Source organism: Pinus tabuliformis, chromosome 7 (genome assembly GCF_031772625.1).
Source record: "Pinus tabuliformis cultivar Carrire ecotype Pingquan chromosome 7, CPIR1, whole genome shotgun sequence".
NCBI classification, from domain to species: Eukaryota; Viridiplantae; Streptophyta; class Pinopsida; order Pinales; family Pinaceae; genus Pinus; species Pinus tabuliformis.
The window spans coordinates 1,150,258,112-1,150,276,708 of NC_142293.1; positions in this window are offsets into that span (position 1 = coordinate 1,150,258,112).

Consider the following 18,597-nt stretch of genomic DNA (forward strand, 5'->3'; position numbering starts at 1 on the left):
ATCTTGGCTCACTGCTCTGTGAGTGAGCTTCCTCGTGAACACCTCATACACAAGCGAATGATTTCATCATAATATTCCTGAGAAATATCTCTTTTCCCCATTAAATTTAGAGTTTCTAGCCATTCCTGTTTCGTTCTTTTAATTAAGATAGCTCTTAGGACTTCTTTTGGTAGAGTGGTGTGTGGAGATCTCTGCAAGTTATAATGAAACCGTTCGACGTATTCTTCTAGAGTTTCATTTTCCTTTGTATCCATCTTAAAGATTTCATCCTTTTGCTCCCTAGTATTGAAAAAGTCCTGATATCTGGTGAGGAAGGAAGTTTTCATATCATCCCAAGAATTAATAGTACATCCACCTAGACCCATGAACCATCTTAAAGCTTCTCCTTTCAGAGTAGAAGGGAATAGTCTTAGCTTTTGTGGATCAGTGGTGTAATCATACCCTTTGCAGAGGACATCAAATTGGAATAGGAAGGCATTAGGGTCCTCTATGATCATCCCATGAAAAGTTAGGATTCTTTGTAGAGGAATAGCCTTCATGGGGGAATTGGCCACTTGGTTGACTATGGGGTATTCCAATGTCGAGGTTTGACCTTCATGTGGTTGGTTTTCCATTTGATCAAAGATGTGTCAATAAACTTCAGGGATTTTAGGGGGTGTTTTTTGACTAAGCGGAGGATTAACAAAGCCAGATGGCTTTACAACACTGCCTAGATCTAGGATCACAGGAGTCCCTTGTTCAAACAGTTGAGGTCCTACCTTAGCAGTTCCACTGGTTTCTCCTTCTCCTTCTCTTAAGTTACACGATTTTCCCTCTTATAGAGGATCAGAATGTAAGCTTACTGTAGCTTGAAGAAGACTATGTTCAAATCCTCCAATTTGGCTTTGAATCTCAACATTTGGTACAAATGGTGAGACTACTACTTGAGGGATTATAGTAGGACTTTTTCTAGTTACAGCACGGAATCCTACTGGTGCTTGAGACTCTATTTTTCTCACAATTTCATCTACAAAGGTCGTTCTCCCAAGGTTCACCGATCCCTTAGGTTCTGTGGATTTTGGAGGGGGGTTTGGTTCTTTTTCTATCTTTCTATTCCTAGTCATTCATAAAAACCAATTCCTATTTGACCTATAAGGTTTTGCTGAAAAGCGGGTTGGTAAGAAAGCACTTTACTTGCTAGGTACGCAAGTTCTTACCTCCCATTTTTAGAACCCAATTCTTTTACAACAAGATAAAAAGGAAATCACTTTGGAACACTCTCCCCAACAACGATGCCAAAATGTTGGTGCACTAAGATGTCTTTTTACAGACAATCTTAATTCCTACATTAATTGTCAACTTGAGGCAAGTCTTTTTATTTCAAGAGTGTCAACACTATATATGCAGTGAATTCATAGGTTAACTAATAACAAACCATTGTAATTTCTAATGGCTATCTTCTTCAAACTCAATCTAATCAACTCTAAAAGAAGTAATTTTGAAAGAAATTCATAACGCACTCTACAATTCTACATAACCTATCATGGAAGCAAATAGATCTGAATATAACTTGTAAAGAATCATGCTTGGAAGTCTTAACTAGAATTGAAGCTAACTCGCTCATTCATGAAAAAGAACTGTAACAATTAAAAACAATGGTAATTGAACAACAAATCCTAAATAAATAGCAAATCCTAATTAAGCAGCAATTGCGAATTGAACAACAAATCTGAATTGAAAAACAAATCTGAATTGAACAACAATCCGAATTGAATAGCAAACGATACAGAAATATCAAATGTTATTTGAGTAGAATATGACTGTATAAGCATAAAGTGATTAATTCTATCTCTGAAATATATGATAACATTACTTGAAAGGAACAACGATCTGAGATGGAACTATCATAACCAATTCAATCAAAAGTATTACTTACATATAACACACGGATCAATCTAAATCTCGAATGAACATCGAACACAAATTGAATCGACAATCCTTACACTAATTAAAAGTAATATTAACTTAACATTAACAAGTAATCAATAATGAATAGAAAATATTATGACACAGGTGAAGCAGTAGATCTTCTCTTGACTCCGCCCAAAGTCGGCAAAAGTCTCCACTAAGAGATACTTAGAATATAAATATGAGTTAAATGCAACATTTCTTCATTAATATCAGTAACCAAGTTACAACATCCAAAATAACAGTATTATATGTCAGAAAGAATAATTACAAACTATGAAATTCTGAACTTTTTGTAGTTTTGGCTTTCGGCCGTATATATTACATTTAGAAAGCAAAAAGATAAAGTGAATTCTCAAGATCAGGGGATCCTAAGGATTTCTCTATACTTGATGTGATTCTTTCATAAAATAGTTATTGTTTTGCCAGTCTTTCGTTGTCTTGCCTTGCCTCTGATGCTATCGCTTTCCCTTATGAGATGCTGTCGTTCCATTGATTGGGCAGCTATCGCTCAACTCATGACTTTTGCACATAAAGATAGTAAAAATCAGTTTTTCCTGCTTAGTTTCATCTAATTTGTTACTGATTACTTTTACTCAACTTTAGCTATTATTTCCTCTACTTTTATTCATAAACTAAGATAATCATGTGAGGATGATTTCTAAATAAAGCGATTACCTAGGAGAAAACATACCTTTTTCTTGACCCAACATTTTGAGTGCATATATCTAGTGCACAAGGGTAAAGATTTTTAGGATGAAAAAATATTCAGGAGGTAACTTGTATTGCAGCAGTATCGGGATGTGTTTCTAGTGGAGATTCTAGAGTTACCTCCTCGCAGGGAAGTAGTTTTATCTATTGAGTTGGTGCCAAGGGTAGCACCAACATCAAAGGCACCTTACAAGATGAGCACTCTAGAGCTAGTAGATTTGAAATTTCAGTTAAAGGAGATTCTTGACAAGGGATACATTAGGCCAAGTGTACTGCCTTGGGGTGCACCAGTGTTGTTCGTAAAGAAGAAAGATGGTACTCTCAAATTGTGCATTGATTACAGGGAGCTTAAAAAAGTAACGATCAAGAATAGGTACTCATTTTCAAGGATTGATTATTTGTTTGATTAGTTGAAGGGAGAAGCAATGTTCTCTAAGATTTGATTGAGATCAGGATACCATCAGGTACACATCAAGGAAGAGGATATCTACAACATTGCCTTCAGGACCATGTATGGGCATTATGATTCTGTTGTGGTTCCATTTGGTTTGACTAATGCACCAACTACATTTATTTGTTTGATGAATAGTGCGTTGCGTCCTTATTTGGATAAGTTTATTATTGTAATCATTGATGACATCTTGACATACTCCAAGAATGAAGAAGAGCATGTTTATCATTTAGCAGCAGTATTGAGATTATTAATAGATCATTTGTTATATGGCAAGCTTAGCAAGTGCAACATTTTTCATACATTGGTGCATTACTTGGGACATGTTGCTTCCAAGGAAGGCATGGTAGTAGATCTAGAAAAGATAAGGGCCATCATGGAGTGGGCAACTCCTAAGAATGTGGATGAGGTAATACCATTCATGGGATTAGCATATTACTACAGGAGGTTCATCAGGAAATTCTCACGCATTGCATATCCTATGACATCCTTGTAGAGGAAAGGTAAGAAATTAGAATGGACAGAAGAATGTGCAGCTGGTTTTGAGCAACATAAGTAGTTGTTGACCAATGAACCAGTTCTTAAGATTGCAAATCCAGATAAAGAGTTTGTAGTGTGTACAAATGCATGTAAAAGAGGACTTGGTGGAGTCCTTATGTAGGAGGGATGGGTAGTGTTCTATGAGTCCAGGAAGTTGAATGAGCATGACTAGAACTACATGACTCATGATCTTGAGTTGGCATCTATTATTCACACCTTGACGATGTGGAGGAATTATCTTCTTGTCAAGAGATTTCTATTAATGAGCAATCACAGTGGCTTGAGATACTTTTTTGACGATCCAAATCTAAATTCAAGGAGAGCTAGATGGTTGGTTACCCTTAGTGAGTTTGAATTTGAGATCAGATACATTAAGGGAAAGGAGAACCGGGTTGAAGATGCTCTTAGCATGAAGGTATAGGTGAATCATATAGTAGCTATGATCTCTTATGGGATAGAGTTACAAGATATGATCTTGCAGCCAGGACAACAGGATGACAGGTATATGGAGATTATGCACAGGTTACAATAGAGTACAAATATAGGGATAGGTGATGAGGATGATGACTATCATCTCACATCAAATTGTTTGGTGAGATTCAGGGATAGAGTCTATGTGTCGGATTGCAGTGAGCTAAAAAAGCTTACCTTGAGGGAGTTTCGTGTCAATCCATGCTCAGGTCACCCAACATATCAGAAGACGTTGACAATGGTGAAGAAATTATACTATTGGCCGAATTTAAAGAAGGAAGTGGCAAAGATCGTGATAAATGTTTGGATTGTCAACAGATAAAGGCAAAATGTAAGCATCCAGGTGGTTTACTACAGACTATTCTGATTCTAGAATGGAAATGGGACATCATTTCCATGGATTTAATTATGGGTATTTCGAGGATAGTGAGACAACATGAGTCTATTATGGTCATGGTCGATAGGTTGGGCAAGGTAGCTCACTTCATTCTAGTGAAGACTACATATTTAGCTGGTGAGTTGGCACATATTTTCATCAGGGAGATCATGAGATTACATGGTGTTATGAAGAAGATTGTGTTGGACAAGGATGTGAAGTTCACTTCCAAGTTTTCAAGGGAGATATTTGCAGGTTTGGGTACAGAGTTGGCCTTCAGTACAACCTATCATCTGCAGATAGATGGAAAGACAAAGAGGCTTAGCAGGATCTTGGAGGATATGTTAAGGATGTATGTGATGCACCAACAAAGAATATGGGAGGAGTATCTTCCATTGGTTCATTTTGCATACAAAACAGTTTATCAGAAGTCATTGAGGATGAGTTCTTTCGAGGCACTATATGGGAAGAGTTGTAATACTCCCATCAACTGGAGTGATCTAGTGAACATGGTACTTATTGGACAGGATATGTTGGAAGAAATGGAACACGAAATGAAGGTTATAAGAATAATTTAAAGGAAACACCAGATAGACAAAAGAGTTATATGGACCAACATATGGAATTCAATGAGTTTTAGGTTTGGGAGCATGTTTATTCGCTCATAAAGCCAAAGAAGATATCTTTGAGGATTGGATCATGTGCCAAGTTGGTACCATGGTATTGCGGGCCTTTCAAGATCCTTGAGATGATTGGACCATTGAACTATCAACTTGCACTGCCTCCAAAAATGCAATTCCATGATTTTTTCCATGTTTCATTACTTAACAAGTATATAAAGTATGTTGATCATGTTATTGATTGGTTTATATTGCAGGTCGAGCAAGAAGGATAATTCCAGTCAGAACCTTAGTGCAAATTGCAGTGGAAGCAACTGATGCTCAGGAACACAGTCATAGAGAACGTTAAAGTGCAATCGAAGAACTTTGTTTCTGAAGAAGCTACATGAGAGATGGCAGATCAGATTTGGGCCATGTATCCCTCTTTGTTTTCTAGTGGAGGCAAAGCAATTTGGTTTGAAGTTTGGTATATGTTTGGAATATGTTTTGTTGATGTTTTGGTATATGTACATATTTATATGGATGTAAATACTGCCATGAGCTAAGTTATAAAGCTCCAATAAGTGGTATGGTTGTTATCTTGTCATGTTCTTATGATGTTTTTCTATTGAGTAGGTCATTCATTGTAAATACTACAACGTGCTAAGTTATAAAGCTCCATGCGTAGTATGTGTTCTTTTAAATGGTTTTCTGAGGTATTGGTGTAGTTTAACACTAAGGATGGTGTTCCCCCAAGGGAGAGGGGTCTGTAAAAACCCTTGGTTAAAAGTTCATGTAATAAAATTTAATAATGTAAAAATAAGACCATGATTAAGGGACACTTATTCCAAGCTGAATGTTGGGAAAAAATATCCTAGGGGGCATAGCTGGATGTGTTTATGGCTAAAGGAAATGGCTAAGGCATTAAAAAATTAAAAAAAGGTATTTTGGCAGATTTATTTATGAAAATAAAGGAAAATAGGATAAAAGGAAGTTGAAAGGTTAGAGGTTGCATGCGAGGAGGAAATTGAAGGAAAATAATGGAAAATGAAGAAAATAGGGGCCTCATTGATAAAAAGGCTTCCGAGGATTAGTTTGTAACATTTTGTCAGTTCTTTTTTCGAGCTCTCTCATTATTATCTCTCTCTCTCTCTCACTCTTGGACACTTTGATTTTTCTTGGAGCATTATACCTTTGGATCAAGGAAGGAAAAAGAAAGAACGGAAGGAAAAGGAAAGAAAAGATTAAGAAAGGAAGAGTAGGATAAAGTAGCTTCAACAGGAATACTTGCAGGTAATGTATTGCATATGTGATTTTGAAGATGGTTTTGACATGCATGGATTTCATGTTGGTATATGATTCTTTTGTTATCGATGGAATGGTTTTGTTGGGTTATGACAATGTTTTTCAGCCTTGCCTTGCCTTTTTCTGGATATCCATGGTGTGATGGTATTGTTTTCTTGGTTTTGAGCTTTGGAAATTTTGGATGGTTTCGAAATCTGAGGCAAAGATGGTCTCAGGAAAATCCCAAAGTCCTAGGAATCCCTTTACCAGTTTTGGCGAGATACATGGTAAATTGTGAGGGTGGAGTCTCGGTTTAGGGCCTTGTAATCCAGTGTGTATTACAGTAAAGCTTGAAAGACAGATGTCTTGGTTTAGGGCCTAGTGATCTAGTGTGGATTGTGGTAAAGCCTGAGAGACAAGAAGTCAAAAAATTCCTCAAGGATAGTGATGGAGTCTGGAGGCATTCCAAGCTCGGTTTGTTTTTGTGATCTCAAGGTGAGTTTTAGTGAGATCATGGTTTGTTAAGGGTGGAGGTGGTTTAACCTATGGATTCACTTGATTTTTTTGGATTGGATTATCCGTGATATCCCACATTCATTCTTGAAATATTGCACGGGGGTGATTGGCTAAAAGAAATATTTAGTTCAACCATGTCTATGGTTGGGTGGTACGTGGAAGTCCCAAACCTAGTTAGCTTTGCCTATGTTTAATGAAATATAAGTTCTCTTGCTTTTATACTTGTTAATATGTCACTTCAATTGCTATTATCTCATTGTTATTTCATGGTTTAATGTTGGTTATAAGCATGGTTATATGATTGGTTATTGTCATGGTTATTTCATGTATTTACTTGTAAGTGAAAGGTTAATGGATGCAAGACCTAATTGATGTTAAAATAGTTAAAAGGAAGAGGGTGGTGATCATTCTTGTCAAGTTACATATGAGTTATCTGTCATTTATGCTCTATCTTGTATTCATTTCTTGTAGATTGCATTGATGCCATGTGTTTGACAAAATGTCAATCTTAGTAGGGGATGGTAAGGCCTAGTCCTGGACTCAGTTTTGAGTTGTAAGTCTGGTCACTATGTGAATTATGGATTCTGAAAGTGTAATTGAGTTCTGGGTAGTGACCTGGGCTTTGGGCCTAAAAAAATTGGCTCAAGTCCCAAAGATTCTAGCATAACACTGGGAACAAGAGTCCTTGGACGCATGCATACCCATGTTGTGGGAGCATCTGGAGCCTCCTGGATGCATTCTTGTCCATATCAAGGGGTCATCCATGGATTTAATGGTATAAAAACTCAGTGGGACCTAGGGGCTAGTTACCTGAGTGGTTGGTATGGTTTGTGGGAGTCTTGTTATTGACGTGGAAGGTCTATATGTTGTGTTTCCATCGATCCCACTTCCTTAAGGTGACTTAGGAGGTTGAATCATACCATAGAAACTTATCGTCACATGTTTAGCCCGGTTGGTAGATTACTTTGGTAGATGTGGGAGAAGGGCATTACACCCATATTCACTCTCTACTAGTGTTTCCTTTTGAGACACTCTTGTAGAGCTATAAAAAGTGTCTCTTTCACCTCTAATTACCTCACATTAATATGTCAATCCGGGAGCATTTTGTTATTTCAAAGAGTGTCTCAGTCTGAGGCTATCATTTTTCAGATTAATGCTAGTAGTACAACGTTCAAAAATACAAGAGTAAACTGATACTTGTCTATAACTAAATTACTTCAAAGGAATAAATCACGCACTCAGAAAACTAGGCAACTTATTAGTCAAGGGTTCGGCAGCGATAACCCATCCCTTTGGAAATTGATGGAAAGGAAATTAGAGCATGGACCACGGGTTTGGGAGCTAGACAATGAATGCCGAGGCTCACTACAACCACAGATCGTCTCTCACACCAAAACAACAAATGCGATTAAATGAAATGGCAGATGGAAAAATGGAACAACAAATAAGAAATCGAACAACAAATCTGGAATGGAACAACAATTCTAAAATGGAACAGCAATTTTGAAATGGAATAGCAACTAAGCGACTAAGTCTCGCGAGCAGTAATCAAACTGAATCTACTAACTCAAATGCACTCATTGTAATCAAACAACAATCTTTCACTCTTAAGGAAAATCAAGCAGCACACACTAATAGAACAACACTAATTACTGATAAGTTATGGAACAACGCTTGGAAATCATATACGCACACAACACGCTTGAATAGTAATCTGATCTAGCATCAATCTTAATTAACAGGGATATGATTGTGTTTCAAAATAGAACAGCATTACTTCTGAATCCAACAATCGTAAAGAACACAACTTTCGGACGAATTCTATAACATGAATGTACAACACAAAAGCTCTGTAACAGAACAATAATAATATTCGGTCAAGACTAATAACATTCAATCAACTCTGAAAGGATCAGTAATATAATGCAGAGTCAATACAACAGTTCTGTCTGTAAAAACCTTAATGAATTAATCTTAACAGAGCATGTGATGTCAACTTATAAAGCATATCAGATTACCAAATAATGACGATAAGCAAACCACACAGAAGTCAAATCGTAGTGATACAGAAGCAAGTGTCCTCCGGGGCCGGGCCCTTAGCCTCCAAGGGTACACCACTTTAGGTTAATCCAGACGCAGAGATAAGATAATCACCAAGTTTGTATTAATGCATAAAATAAAAGTACAATGAACCAGTTCGAGTCTCGCTATAAAAAGGGTCTCTTTCACCTCTAATTACCTCACATTAATATGTCAATTCAGGAGCGTTTTGTTATTTCAAAGAGTGTCTCAGTCTAAGGCTATCATTTGTCAGAGCAATGCTAGTAGTACAGCGTTCAAAAATACAAGAGTAAACAGATGCTTGTCTATAACTAAGTTACTTCAAAGGAATAAATCACACACTCAGAAAACTAGGCAACTTATCAGTCAAGGGTTCGGCAGCGATAACCCATCCCTTTGGAAACTGATGGAAAGGAAATTAGAGCATGGACCACGGGTCTGGGAGCTAGACAGTAAATTCCGAGGCTCACTACAGCCACAGATCGTCTCTCACACCAAAACAATAAATGCGAGTAAATGAAATGGCAGATGGAAAAATGGAACAACAAATAAGAAATTGAACAACAAATCTGGAATGGAACAACAATTCTAAAATGGAACAGCAATTCTGAAATGGAACAACAACTAAGCGACTAAGTCTCGTGAGCAGTAATCAAACTGAATCTACTAACTCAAATGCACTCATCGTAATCAAACAGAAATCTTTCACTCTTAAGGCAAATCAAGCAGCACACACTAATAGAACAACACTAATTACAGATAAGTTATGGAACAACGCTTGGAAATCATATACGCACACAACACGCTTGAATAGTAATCTGATCTAGCATCAATATTAATTAACAGGGATACGACTGCGTTTCAAAATAGAACAGCATTACTTCTGAATCCAACAATCGTAAAGAACACAACTTTCGGACGAATTTTATAACATGAATGTACAGCACAAAAGCTCTGTAACAAAACAGTAATAATATTCGGTCAAGACTAATAACATTCAATCAACTCTGAAAGGATCAGTAATATAATGCAGAGTCAATACAACAGTTCTGTCTGTAAAAACCTTAATGAATTAATCTTAACAGAGCATGTGATGTCAACTTATAAATCATATCAGATTACCAAATAACGACGATAAGCAAACCACGCAGAAATCAAATCGTAGTGATACAGAAGCAAGTGTCCTCTGAGGCCAGGCCCTTAGCCTCCAAGGGTACACCGCTTTAGGTTAATCCAGACCCAGAGATAAGATAATCACCAAGTTTGTATTAATGCATAAAATAAAAGTACAATGAACCAGTTCTCAACGAGACTCATTGATCAAAGTTTGATCTTTAACAGAAATTACATAAAAGCATAATCCCCCCAAAGATAATAGTGCTGTCCCTTTATATAAGGGTGATGGCGGAGATGTCTAAGTAACAAGATAGGTAAAGCAGCGATCCCTCAGGATCAAAGATCCTGAGGGATTCGCCAAACTACTAATCCTTAATCATCTCTTTTCTCCTTCGCCAAGCTGGTGTCTTCTCCTCCTTTTCCGGGCCAATTTGCTTTGATCTGCTTAGCCTTTTTTGCACTCGGTCCCCCATCAAAGGGACAGCATTTACCGTGTTCTTGTATTTTTCTTTGGAACAACAACTCCTCATTTTCACCCTTTCCTGCACAGGATAATGACAATTATCAGCGGTTAAGTCTTGCATATTAATCTCACATGTTTTGATATAATTCTTTATTGTTTTCCAAGTTCATGATGCAAAAAGGTTCACAAGTTCCACTGAAAAGCCACTGAAATGATCATCAAAAACATACCTTTTTAGTACTCCACACACCCCCCTGCTTGCCCTGTTTCATGGCCTCATGAAAATGTTGTAGTTGACATGCAAGGCAGTGAGAGAATAGGCTGGAGAAGGAATCTCATGCGGAGGCCTACAGCTGTGATGAGTAACTAGGTAGTCAAAGAACTGGCATGTTTGACCCGCAGGCATCTCATACAGGGCTTGATATCTGGGTGTAGGGTGCCAAATAATTGGACTGCGGAATCTATATCCTAACCAGGATGGCCCTGCTCTCAAAATGCTTTCACCATAGAGGTTCAAACGGTTGGCAGCTAATTCAAAATTCTCATACTTAAACGGTTCCCTGAGTTGGATATTCAGATTAGAGATTTGGTACCAAAATTTGGCTGCATCAATGGCGAGGTCTTTGATAGAAAGAAAATATTCTAAACTTTGTCGAATGAGTGCCTCATGCATGGGTCCTAATGTTTCAATGACACCCAGAGTCCTCATGAGGTTTCTATGTGCTTTCCATAACTACAATGGGTTCCTAGGCTCAGCCATTACCCACAAATCTAGGCCATTTTCCTACCTCTGGAAAGTATTATAGGCTTTGAGCCATTTAATCTGATTAATCCTTAATAAGATGAATGCTTGCAATTGGATGTCTCCAACAAAAGGGCCAGGGTTCAGCTCAGTCTCCTGATCTAGCATGAGGTTATGAAAATATAATTCACACAACAACCTCTGGACCTTCACCCCGTAATGTTTACAGCAGTCTATAAAGTCATTAACAGTGTTAATTTGTATGGGGGCACCTGCTTTAACAGCTTTTATTTTTAATTGTAAATACCGTTCCAGTAAAAACAGAGCATAATTTTTGGCAAGGGCCCTACATGCTAAAATGTCATTGTATAAAGAAAACAAGGTATCTATCTGCTTGATAACAATATCTAGCCTACGAGTTACCTTTGCAACTTTCTCTTGTTCCTTCCGCCATCCTTCAAAGGCCTGGCTTTCAGATTGATTGACGTTCCTTAGTTTTTGTTGTAGTTCTTCATACTTCTCGCGGGCGACCATTTTGTCTCTAAGCTTTTCTGCTTCTTTCTGAGCCTGTTTCAATCCCTTGCGCAAGGTTACTATCTTTGGATCTCTTCTCCATGCAGCAGTGGAGGCCGGGAGTTTTACCTGAACTTTCTTATTGCGTTATTTTGAGTTCAGAACCCTTATCACCCCTGAGGGTGGTGCCTCCGTCTGGATTTCCTTGTCACAAGTCATCATATCATCCATTTCTATTTTAACATGAATATCAGTTTGTTGCTGTTCCTTTTCAAATGGAACAGCAGTCTACTCTTCAGCATCGTTCGGAACAGCAGCTAGATTTTCAGCAGGGTTTTGAACAGCAGGGCGATTTTTGTTCCTCCATCTTTTTGCCTTGCGGTGTTTTACTGGAATGGTCACCTTTTTCTTCCCTGCGGTCTTTCTTACCCTCTGCCTTTCTTTTAGGATCCTGATCTGCTGGTGGAGCTGGGCTATTATGCTAAATAATCTCTGTTGTTCCTTTCGCAATTCTTTAATTTCCAGTGTTTCACAGAACAGCAGGCTGTTTGCTGTGGTTTGGGTTGTGACTAGTCCTTGGATCTTTCTCCTGGGGTGTTTCTTCACTGTTCTACTCTGGTTGTTTGGGGTGGGAACCTTAACTGGTTCCGTCATTTCCTAGGCAACTTCTTTTTCTACTCCTACTTCCTCCGGAATTTCCTCTGGTGCTTTAGGAATGAATTGTTCCTGTTTAGTATCTCTTATCTCCTCTTCATCATGAACAGGCATATTTCCTTCTTCTCCCTCTTCTGCATGTGGTTTTTCAGATGCATTTTTCTCTTGGGGTTTGTCGTGGAGGTCTGTTGGACTGGAAGGTTGGCCATACTCACCCATATTTGCCAAAATTGCGGCCAATTCATCTTCTCCCACTGGGCCCTGTGGTGGGCTACCTTCCTGCTGTCCCATCTCCTCCTCTTGCTTGGATTGTTCAGCTTCTACCTCAGAATGCTTAGCTTCTGTTTCAGAATGCTCAGCTTCTTCTTCATTTTCTTCTTCGGATTGCTCGGCCTCCTCTTCAGATTGCTCGGTGTCTTCTTTCTCTTCTCCTTTAGCTTTCTCTACTTCTACTTCTGGCCGTGAGGATTGTTTGTCCTCAATTTCTACTGGCTGGTTGGTGCTTTCCTGGAGCTTTTCCAGCCTTCCTCATATCCGAGCTAACTGAACTAATTTTCTGCGTTTCTCTGGCTATTCGGGTGTACCAGTGGCATGCTTACGCTTTGCCGATTCCTGGCGTGTTTCTAGACGTTCAGATGTACTAGTAACACGTTTTTGTTTTACTAATTCTCTGCATTTTTCCAGACGTTCTAGTGTGCTGGTAGTATGCTTACGTTTTGGGGATGGTGCTATCACCCTTCCCTCAATTATTGCAATTAGCTCTTCCCAGATGCTTTGCTGCTGGGTGAGGCTATGATTAACAATTAATCGAATTAACGCGTGGTGACTGATAACTGACTCTACATGCTGTGCCTTTTTTAAGCTTCGTGCAACGTCATGAAGTAATGAATTCAAAAGTGTAGGTAGATTTACAGAGCATTTCTGCTTTAGAACAGCTAAGAGTTTAAGATGTCGTGGTCTTACCACATCTTTTCTACCCTCGCAGGTGATGTAGCTTTGCACGGTTCTTGCTGATTCTGCCCAGGGCTCTCCTAGCGTTGCTGGCAGAACTCCCTTCCCTTTAATCGTCAAGCTCTGGCCTTCATCCTGGAATATTTCTATAATCTTCTATAGTCTTTCCTTTTTTAGTGTCCATACAGGTCCGGTGGCTGGTAGTCCCAAGACTTCTGTGATTATATCATCGGTGACTGCTATCCGTCTCCCCCTTACTATGGAGTAATCCTCCTGCAGATTCTGCAGGAATTCAATCGCCACTGTTTCGTTAGACTCCTGCAAGCGGTTGAGATAAGTCAGCCACCCTACTCTTTCCAGGATCTCCTGGCCAGCAGCGGAGACTGTCAACACCTGTGGTTCCTTTCGAATCGTCCTTCCTCCCATGGTTTCACTGTGGATTCTCAATGGAACAGCAACTGTTTGTGCTGTTTGAAACACAGAGAGGGTAATAATAGCAAGATTTTGAAAAAAACAGAGTATGCAACAGAAATGGCTCATGAACAACAACTTGTGTAAAAAAATAGAAATATCATGTCGTTAAGCCGTGCCATACCCTAGTACACTATCTTTCCCAAATAGTGAGCTGACACATAATCCGAGGAATAATGAGGTTAACTTCCCCCCCCACAATATGATAGGTTGTCCCAGCCGTTAAATAAAGGAGCAGCATCCGATCTGCAACAGAGTCATAAAGGAACAGCGTATGAAAATATGCCATGTTTAGAAAAACAACGAATTACCGAAATCGAGGCATAAAGTTGGATCACGTATTACGTAAGAGGCTGCTGTGATATGATGCGAGGCTGGGGGGATAGGACGTCTGTCGTACTTTCCAAATATCAAGTGGTCATTGTCACTTACTTTTCCATGATTGGTGGTAATAAATGTTCATGCGATATATGAGTCGGGAAATAATATATGATTAGTTCCTAGGATATAAGAAACAAAAGAGTATTAGTATCTTACCTATTGGTGTAACCAATGTGACTTCAATACCATTAACAGTGCTTTGTTGCCGACAGGTGTCCACAACCTTGGCAGAGTTGTTTATTTCACTCCTGGAACCATGATCCTTTATGTGTATATTAAGGAGTGTAATGTCAAAGTGTATGCCATTATGCTAGCTTGGTAACCAGTTAGCCATAATGCTATTCACGAGGAAGGAGCGAAAAGTGGGCAGGCCGACTCGTGATGAGACCTCCTGTTCCAAGGTTTGTTTATTTGATATACCTTTTGGACCATATCCCTGGTGTGGTGGCCATAGTGGGAATGCCACTTCACTTCCATCCTCATGATCATGGTAGGCTGGCTCTAGATGAGACCCCCTATCCTGCATTTGACAACTTATAATTCATCTTTACTTTTTTCTTTTTCATAAAGCACTTTTCCTTATTTATACACAAAGGGTGGTTCAACACTCCTTAAGAGTAAGAATGGTGGAAGAAGTCTTATCATCTCAATAGGAAGATATAAACCCTTTGCTCTTATTCCTAAACAATAGTCAAAGAGGATTAAAGGGATTGTCATGATAAAGATAACCAATCAAAGCAAAATTAGTAAGACAATGACAACAAAAGATGATGAATAAGTGTGTCCTTCCTTTTTTCCTCTTACCCATACAGATCCTTATAAAGATAGCGATTTATAATTTGCGGATTTCAGTATGTTGTGATTTTGTGTTCATTGCATAAGTGCATAGCTGTATCTTAAAGACTTTGAAAGAACAGGAGAAAGAAGCATCCTCAATTTAGATCAGCAAAAGGAATGAGCTATTTCACAAGGAGAGAAAAAGTATGCTAGTGGTGTTCCAACAAAGGAGCATAGATATCAAAAGTGCAAATGTCGTTCCTTTTGAAAAAGGAACAGCAGAACACACCAATGTCGTTCCTTTGAAAAAGGAACAACAAAAATTAAAAAATGCTATTCTCTTGGCAAAGGACAGCAAAACACTCGAAATGACGTTCCTTTTGAAAAAGGAACAACAGCCATGAAAAATGTTGTTCATTTGAAAAAGGAACAACAAAAGACGCAAAAATGTTGTTCCTTTGAAAAAGGAACAACAGAAATCAAAAATATGTTTTTCCTTTGGAAAAGAGACAGCAAACACGCAGCATTGCCGTTCCCTTTGAAAAAGGAACAGCAAAAATTGAAATGTTGTTCCTTTAGAAAAGGAACAGCAGAACAAGCAAATGTCGTTCCTTTTTAAAAAGGAACAACATAAAATCAAGAATGTTGTTCCTTTTGAAAAGGAACAACAGAAATCAAGAATGCTATTCCTTTTGAACAGGAACAGCAGAAATCAAGAATGTTGTTCCTTTTAGGAAAGGAACAGCAGAAACACACAAATGCCATTCTTTTTGGAAATGGAATGGCAAAAATCGAAATGCTGTTCTTTTGAAAAAGAAAAGGAACAAACAGGAAAACATTAGTTCAAACATATGTACAAGAACGACTCAAAGAAAAGAGCTTATGTACAAATTGTAAAAAGAAATGAATTCCTTGATGAATTATAGGTGAGGAAGACTTCTCTTCCTCTCCTAAAATCTCCATATCAGTGTCTCGGCATAGCTACCGGCAGAAGGATTCCTGAGTGAGTGGTTTGCGATAGAGACAAACTCGGTGGCCATTTACTTTGAAGGCATATCCAGAACCGTCAATGGTGATTAGAGTGAGGGTTCCATTGTCATGTACCTTCTGGATTTCGTATGGTCCCAACCAACGAGTCTGGAGTTTCCCAGGGAAGTCCTAAAACCGAGAGTCGTACAACAAAGCCCAGTCTCCCTCATGGAAGACTTTGTTTTTAATGAGCGCATCATGCCATTTAGCTCGCTGCTGTTGAACCAGTGCTGTATGTTGAAGTGCTGAGAGCCTAATTTCGTCCAACTCATTGATCTGATGTAGTCGATTAATCTGTGCCTCGCTTAGATCTAAGCCAACTTCCTGTGTTGTTCGTAATGTTTGGATTTCGAATTCTATGGGAAAAATGGGTTGTTTTCCAAACACTAATTGATAAGGTGAGTAACTAGTGGTGCTTCTCCATGTTGTTCTATAGGCCCAGAGTGCTTCAGGTAGTCTGGCAGCCCAATCACGCCTATGTGACGCAATGGTTTTCGTTAGGATGGATTCTATTACCTTATTGCTGCTTTCTACTTGTCCATTCGCCTGTGGGGGGTATGGAGTAGTGATTTTATGCTGGACGTGATAGTTATTGAGTGTTGTAGCTAATCTATTCCCAGCAAATTGTGGTCCTCCGTCTGTAATTATTTCCCTTGGAAGGCCATAACGTACAAATAGATGGAACAGGAACTGTATGACAGAGTCCTCTGTGGCTCTTAGCAATGCTTCTGCTTCAACCCATTTGGTGACATATTCTGTTGCCACCAAGATATATGTTTTCTGATTTGATGATGGGTTGATGGGTCCAACAAAATCAAGAGCCGATCACTTGAATGGTTCAATGACTAACTGTGGTTTCAGAGGCATCTCGTCAGATTGACCAGGACGTCTTGCTCGCTGGCAACTGTAAGAGGCTTGGACAAATTTCTTTGCATCTTTGAAAATCGTGGGCCAATAATATCCTGTCTGCAGTACTTTATGTCCAGTTCTACGCTCAGTGAAGTGTCCACCACATGGTCCATCATGACAGGCTTTTAGGATGTCAAAGATTTCATCTTCTCGAATACATCTCCTGATATGCATGCCTGCCCCTGTGTGAAACAAATAGCCCCCAATCCACGAGAATCAAGTACTCTTCTAAATAATTTGTTCGCATTCATTAGGGGTTAGGTGTTTTGGTAGTTTACCTATTGCGAGGTAATTGGCAACATCTGCATACCAGGGTGTTTGAACGGCAACAACAAACAGATGTTCATCCGAAAATTGATCTTCAACTGCTGCTACATCGATTGGCTTTGGCATTCTTGAGAGAAAATTGGCTACAGGGTTTTCTTTGCCAGGCCGATCCTTGATTGTGATATCGAATTCCTGCAATAAAATCAACCATCTAGTTATTCTGGCATTTGTGACAGGCTTATTTGCTAAATATTTTATGGCAGAATGATCTGTATACAACATAACAGGATAACCTGTAATATAATGTCTAAACTTATTGACAACATGTATTACAGCTAGGAATTCTTTTTCAGTAACAGTGTAATTTAATTCAGCAGGGGATAAATGTTTGTTGATGTAATAGATAGCATATGGTTTTTTATCCTCTTCCTGCCCAAGGACTGCGCCAATGGCTGTATCTGAGGCATTAGATGATATCTGAAATGGAAAATCCCAGTTTGGTCTTCGAAGGATTGGGGCTGTGGATATGAGCTTCTTTAAATCCTTGAAAGCACGCTCACATTTTTCTGTCCAAAGAAAGTCAACGTTACCAGTTAGTGCATATAAAGGTGCAACAATGTGCGAATAATGTTCTATAAATCGTCTATAATAACCAGAAAATCCAAGAAAGCTGCGTACCTCTGTTTGAGTAGTAGGAGTGGGAATAAGCAAAAGCATTTGGATTTTGGACGGGTCTACCTGAATTCCAGCTGCTGAAACATAGTGTCCTAGGATAAGTCCTTCAGTCATCATCATGTAACATTTTTCGTGACTTAAGCAAAGCCTAGTAGCTATGCAGCGTTGTAGGACTTTTTCTAGGGTGTCTAGTGCTGGATCAAAATCATCTCCATATGGTGTAAAGTCATCCATGTATACTTCAAGTCCATCATTTATTAAATCTGCAAAAATGCTAAGGATAGCCCTTTGGAATGTGGCAGGAGCATTACATAAGCCAAAAGGTAGAACTCGATAGGCAAATGTTCCCCAAGGACAAGTAAAAGTAGTTTTGTCCTGGTCTTCATGGGAAATCTGAATCTGATTGTATCCATTGAAGCCATCCAGGAAAGAAAAGAATTTCTTTCCTGCTAAAGTATCTAATACTTGGTCTATGAATGGGAGAGGAAAGTGGTCTTTTTGTGTTGCTTTATTTAGTTCCCTGTAATCCACACAGATTCTCCATTTCCCATTCTTTTTTGGTACCACCACAAGTGGAGAGACCCATTTATTATCAAAAATAGGATAGATAAAATTGACATCTAAAAGTTTCTAAAATTCAACTTTTACCACATCCTTTAAATGAGGATTAAGTCTCATTTGTGGTTGACGAAC